General features: G+C 41.8%; 1 long non-coding RNA gene across 1 annotated transcript; it reads left to right on the top strand.

The window, feature by feature from the left end:
• Positions 1–482: 482 nt before the first annotated feature.
• Positions 483–3,634, top strand: LOC108800078. The gene is made up of 2 exons (XR_001942069.1): positions 483–657; positions 3,575–3,634. It is a non-coding gene; the product is annotated as an uncharacterized LOC108800078 (long non-coding RNA).
• The last annotated feature ends 3,435 nt before the right edge of the window (positions 3,635–7,069 follow it).

Raw genomic sequence — 7,069 nt, 5'->3', positions numbered from 1 at the left:
GCATACAATTGTGGCTCAGTCTTCCACATTAGCATAGTCAGGTAGTAAGAGGGGATCACTAGAAACCATACACATAATGCATAATAATTCTGTGAAACAGAACATATCTATCATATATAGATATGTGCCTAACATTTGAGGTTTCCTCTAGTTGTTGTCAATAGAGCTGGCTCTTAAAACAATCCTGCTGGCTCCTGGATTGGACAGACAGAATTTCATATTTATTTGTCCTCCACTGGCCTAGGGTGTACAAGAGACAAAATTCAGCCAATCTTAGTACATACAGAACAAAAGGTAAGACTCAGAAATAAAGTTTGTTATATATCTGTACAATATTCACAGGTGACCTGGATCTTCTCTTTCATTTTTTTTTAACAAAACCGGGGTTAACATAGGAACAATTGTAAGGTCCAGTCATAAGTGAAACCTTGCTAATAAACATTCAACTAAATCTGTTTGTTTCTGTATTACAGCGCAGTAATATTCGATGGATTCAAATGGAAAACCCACAGATGATGGTGACAGCCTGATAAAGGTGAAGGAGGAAACAAAGCTTGTTTTGGAAGCATTTTTGAAACGATCTGTCAGTCAAGATGAGGCAGCACACCTAGGTCATGTGGGGCGTGTATACCACGATCCTAAGAAGTACTTGGTCAGGTAAGCCCATTACTAGATCTTATTCAAACAGGTCACTGCACAGACTGTGATCCCAAATGTGCAAACATTTTGAACCCGACAATGTGGCTAGAATATTTTCAGTTGTGCGGTGACTATTCTCACATTTATATAATGCATTTCAGATTCATTCTTATATGTCATTTTTGTTTATAAAGTGAAATAAATCAAACATTAGTATGGAGGACACCCTAGCAGCCCCTAAACCTAAGAGTGTTTTATTATGTAAATAGTGAATTCAGCAATGGAAGTTGAGCTCGCTCCTGCCCCATCTGCCTCCTCCTATGCATCACTGTTAGTCTGTCATTTGGAGGACCAGCCTCAATGACCAATATTGAGGCACATTGGGTTGGAGGGGATGGGTCTGAGAACCATCTCAGTCCCATAAGTCAGTAATTGAACAATAGAGCACCTTGAGTATTAAGGCTTTTCAGTACTGGACACCGACCATTGAAGGGGAGTCATTTTCGTATAGGAACTGCTACATGTAGGATATGTAGATTGGGCATTAAATCATTTTTGAGGGTTTCCTCCTATGGGGGTGTCATCTCTGTGTCTTCTATCAAATGGTCCGTGGATCAAATGGTACTGGGCCGCCCAAGGAACGTGTGCGACTTTCCATGGATGAGAGGTTAAAGGCTGTGACACACTGCAGGCGAAGCAGCGCGGCGCACAGGCGAGCGGCCACTCGCGGTCCTTCGCCTGCAGTGTGCCTAGTGAGTTCCGATCCCCCTTTCTGCCCGGCGACAGCGTGCGTAGCGCAGCGTCGTGAGATGAAAAAGTTCATCTCCAGCCAATCACAGTGCGCGATGCAATGAAGGCATCACAAAGCGGCAACACGTCTACTTGAAATATGGATTTATCAGGACAGGTGATTCCAATCTAAAATATAAACAAACAATCAATGTGTCCCCCCCTCAGCGGGCCGCGGTAAAATTATCAAACGTTGACCGGTCCGCGGTGATAAAAAGGTTGGGGAGCACTGTTCTAGAGGGCTGAGAAACAGGAAGCAATGTCACTACATACAAGGCAGTTCTAAGCAGGGGGCCCTGAGCAAACAGGATTTTCCTGAAAATACCCTCAAGTGTCAAGAAGTTTTTCCAAATGTGTTCAGAGACAATGGGAATTGTTTTGAAGATTTCTACTGTGTCTTTGCTCATGCAGAGATATTGGTAAATATTGCATTGGCTACCCTCAGAAACTCTTAATTGTCCACCCAGAGTTTTTGTGGTAGAACCACACTGAAAATATAATATTTCATTAAATCTAAATTATGCTGGAATTCTCTCCAAAGGATCCCAAACTCCTTGTCTTGGGCAAGGACAGATCTATTCAGGCCCTTCACAACATATAGTAAGAAGCTGGACTCTGGTAGTACCCTCTATGGGTGTAAAGGGGCAAAGCTCTTGAATTTCCAGCAGCTTCTTACTATGGCAGACAATGTGAAAACAAAGAGATTATTGATATATGATGTGCATTGCCACATGATTCCCTAATCTCTACAGTCACAAATATATTGAGATGCTAGGGGTGGCATTGGCGCCAAAGTAGGAATTTAACACTGCAGTGGGGGTGTCCTATTTACAATCACTGACCATTATATTAGGTACACCTTACTAGTACCAGGTTGGACCCCCTTTTGGCTTCAGAACTGCCTTAATTCTTCGTGGCATAGATTCAACAGGGTGTTGGGGATTTTGGTCCATATTGACATGATACCATCATAGGCTCAAAGTGTGCTAAGAAAATATCCCCCACACCATTACACCACCACCACCAACCTCAACCGTTGATACAAGGCAGGATGGATCCATGCTTTCATGTTGTTTACGCCAAATTCTGACCCTACCATCTGAATTTAGCCGCTGAAATTGAGACTCATCAGGCCAGGCAATGTTTTTCCAATCTTCTATTGTCCAATTTTGGTGAGCCTGTGTGAAGTGTAGCCTCAGTTTCCTGTTCTTAGCTGATGGGAGTGGCACCCGGTGTGGTCTTCTGCTGCTGTAGCCCATCTGCTTCAAGGTTCGACGTGTTGTGGTATTTTGCATACCATGGTTGAAACGTTATTTGAGTTACTGTTGCCTTCCTATCATCTCGGAACAGTCCGCCCATTCTCCTCTGACCTCTGACATCAACAAGGCATTTTCGTCCACACAACTGCCGCTCACTGGATATTTTCTCTTTTTAGGACTGTTCTCTGTAAACCCGACAGATGGTTGTGCGTAAAAATCCCAGTAGATCAGCCGTTTTTGAAATACTTAGACCTGCCTGCCTGGCATCAACAACCATGCCACGTTCAAAGTCACTTAAATCCCCTTTCATCCCCATTCTGATGCTCGGTTTGCACTTCAGCAAGTCATCTTCACCACGTCTAGATGCCTTAGGGCCCATTCATACCACATCCAGATCATCTGCAGACCAGACCAGATTGTTTCCAGACCAAAAATGCATCTTAATGTATCCCTATGCTATTTCTGGCCTCTTTTCACACCAGCGCAGTCCATTCCAGACCAGACCAGAAAAATACTGCATGCATCATCTTGTCTGGTCTGAAATGCACTGGAACTGCGTGTAGGTTCACACCATTTTCTGGACCATATCTGGTCCGGAAAATGGTGTGAACCTGCTCTAAATGCATTGAGTTGCTGCCCTGTGATTGGCTTATTAGCAATGTGTGTTACCAAGCAATTGAACAGGTGTACCTAATAAAGTGGCCGGTGAGTGTATGTTTAGAGCTGCTGTCAGGTCATCAAACAAAAAAGATCAATTAAGACAGTTGGGATGAATATTTTAAACATTTTCTCAAGGTCTTTAGAAAAAAAAATATGTGACACTTGATCATTCATTTTACTTACGAAATTACTAAACAGAGGTGTTTTTTTGTTGTTTTCTGATTAAGGACAAGTCAAGAGGAAATAAAAGACGGAGTTACAAAAAAAGGTAAAAAAGTTGAACCCAAGAAAACAAAAGGGTCTGGAAAGAGTAAAGATGAAAAAAGTCACAGCCCGACATTTCGGGAGGAGCACTCCAACCGCAGTGAGAAGTGGAATGACCTTCATGAGGAGATCAATCGGGTGGAGGAAACCAAACATGGCTTCACAACTAATATTAAGAAACTGCTGGGAAAGCAAAATAAGGAGAAAGCATCTACTCCAAAGGGGAGGAATGGAAGCTTACACAGTAAATCCAGAGGCTCTATTGAATCTGTACTAGATGACCATGGAAAGAATGTAGCTAAGGGGGATTCCTTGAAACGGCCAAAATCACCCAATCCTTTGCTTGCCTGTACAGTGGCGGCATCCACAATCTCTCTTCCTGATGAAGACCAGAAACGAAATGACAGAGATTCTCATGAGAAGCAAGGGACTCAAAAAAAACTTAGTCGAGCCTTTTCTTTAAAAAAATTCAAGTTAAAGAAAAAGTCAACGAAAGATGAAAGCTCAGGGTCAGATACAACACCAGTGCGTCCTAGTTTCTTACCGGTGACACCTTGCTTTGAGTCAGACAACTCCTCCCATCACAAAACTGGTATGATTTGATATTATCTATGTTTTATATATTTTTGGTTTTAGTTGGAACATGTCTGTTTCCACCAGTGCATTTTTTCCTAGTCTACTATATTACAATAGTAGGAGTGGAGCACAGTGGTAGGCAGTGATGTCTTGAGTCTGGGTTTAGAGTTAACCAGAACCCAAATCAAATACTATGTAACCCTTTTTTCATGAAGTTTGTGTTTTTACCATGTTACTGTGAATTTTCTCTTGGAGCTGTGCTTCATTCCTAATTTCCAGAAAAATCAGATCTATATAATGAATGAAGCAGAAACAGGTTCTAAGGTACAGCTTCCTCTCTAGCACAGGAGTACCTAGGCACAGTTACATATGAAGAAATTAAACAATAATGCAGATAGGACTTTTGATTTCAGAGGATTAGCATATAGACCAATAATATAGAGCAGTAAAAGGTCAGCAATGGCATCCCCATATTTCCTTTAGGAAAAGTTTAATTAAAGCTTGTATAAGATATTAAAGCAAATGTCTTCAGCAAAGTACTAAGGACACAGATGGGGACTTCAAATATATTTAAATCCTAAGAATTAACGGTTGCAGATCAGCGCGGTTACCACGCAAATAGTGCAGGGAGCAGTTCGGGCGGGGGGCGGTTCGGATTGCGTGGTCTCGCACAGTCGCATGAACGGTTCCCATAGAAATGTATGGGATCGTTCATGTAAGTGGATCTGTGCGGCCGAATCCGCTTGGCCGAACCGCCCTGGTGTGAACGGGGTCTTCTTGTGCTGAACGCTTATCAGTTAGCACTCCCCCCCCCCCTCATGCCAGTCTGAATGGAGAGTGTACTGTAATATGTTATCCTTGCTCTTGTTCATAACAGACCCCCCCCCCCCCCATGTTATGGAGATGGGAGGGTGAGGTGTTCTGTAGTAATAGCACATTTCCTCTTTTAGGGTGACAAGTGTGAGTATTATCAGGCAGTGTGTTATTGGCAGGTTCCCATGGTAAAAATAAAAATAATACTAGTAAATAAAGAAAACTAATGCAGCCACCTCATTTTTGAAGTAGTCAGCTGCAGCCAAGGAAAGCTTGGTGGTTTAGACACTTTTAGGCAATGCCCGTGCGAAGGAATAAGCTCAGGTTCAGGCCAAACCTGGTCTGAACCTGAGCTCCTCTGAACCCAGAAGGAGATCTTTCCAAGCATGAAAGGAAGCTCCTTTCCAGATTAATGTAAGCAAAGGGGTGGGATGCAGTGATGTCATTGACCTTATACGGACACATACCTATATTTGATAAATTACATTAGCACAAGCATTCCGCCCCTTTTGTTTACATGCAGCTGCAGGGTGGAGAATGCCCGGCCTACAGCTGACTGGGTGGAAGTACCATTGTTTGAAGGAGCTCAGGTTTAGACTGAACCCAGATCCCTAATCTATAGGCCTGCCATGTAAAACTGATATTCACTCAGAGGTTCTTGCTTTTAGACAAGAAAATGTGATAATTTACTCTTTGACAATGAACGCTTAAAATGTCATTAAAATCTACATTACTTGAAGAAACTATGGCCTGCTTCCTCTACCGTCCTTCTTCATAGCAAACTATCTACTAGTGTACTGATGTAAAAGCTCTCTTTTGCTGATCCACTGTAGAGTTGCTGCTGTAAAAGTCAAATAAAACCGACTTTCATTAGCCCAAAAGAGTGCCCAGACAGTAAAGGAAGCAGCTGAATTTTCTCTTTTATGTCAAAACTTTATGAGACAGTTTGGTGATGTTTTGGACATTTTTCACAGGTAAACTCGAAGACTCTGAGATATACACATTGGCTGCAAAGAAGCTGGAGGCATTGGTAAAACATAAGAAAGTGAAGAGCCCTCTGGAACCTTACCAATTTGAGTATTCAGAACAGGTTCCAAGGTCCCCTTCTATAGCTGGAGCTGGTAAGATTATTAAATTTAGCCCCATCTAGACTGTACAAGATTTCATTACACTCGCTCTCTCTGCTGCACCAATTTGAGCTGTCTAAATATTATTATTATTATTATTATTATACAGGATTTATATAGTGCCAACAATTTGCTCAGCGCTTTACGAAATAGTGGAGACAGTACAGTTACAGTACAATTTACAGTACAATACAGTTTCAGAACAATAGGGTTGGGAGGGCGTCTAATCATAGATATCAGTGCAGGTAATCTGGTAGAAAACTGACACTTCCTGAGAGTTGGATCATCAGATATCTGGGTCACCCATAGTCTCCAATCACACATATCTCCAATCACACAAGTGCATTTTTATCCATTTTTATGCATTTTCATGTGTCATGTGTTTTTGGTTTGGCCAATAAAGGTGAAATAAAGTATAGTTTACCAGGGGGTGGGAGGCTTGTTGTCATGCGTTAAACATCAGAAATTGCCTGCACCATTTTCCAAGTTGCTCAAAAGCACATTGCATAGATTTGAACAAGCACTAGAAAATCATGGGATTCCCTTTCTCGTGCATTGTCACGTGACGGTCAAAGTATTTCAAATCGCACAGGTGTAAATGGGGAGTAATGTACTCTGGTCGGCATTTGCACAATAATGTCATCACATGCAATGAAGGCGTGGAACTGTCCACAACCTGAAGAAAGTGAGAAATACGTTACCTATAACACCTCATTCCTTTATCTTTGGCATACCAAGCATTTAACCCTTGCAGTGAGCGTTGTGGCACTGTAAGGGAGGTGGCACTGTAAGGGTAGTTTTTGTGACATCCCTGGAGTTCAGCTTTATATAAATAATGAAGATTATGTTTGTTTATGTGTGTATACTATATATAAACAGCATATACATACACATACTGTGTATATGTATGTATGTGTGTGTATATATATATATATATATATA

This window comes from Nanorana parkeri, unplaced genomic scaffold (genome assembly GCF_000935625.1).
Source record: "Nanorana parkeri isolate BGI_ZX_2015 unplaced genomic scaffold, ASM93562v1 scaffold1902, whole genome shotgun sequence".
Taxonomy (NCBI): Eukaryota; Metazoa; Chordata; class Amphibia; order Anura; family Dicroglossidae; genus Nanorana; species Nanorana parkeri.
The sequence above is the reverse complement of the archived record's forward strand: the minus strand, read 5'-3'. Positions and strand labels throughout refer to the sequence as shown.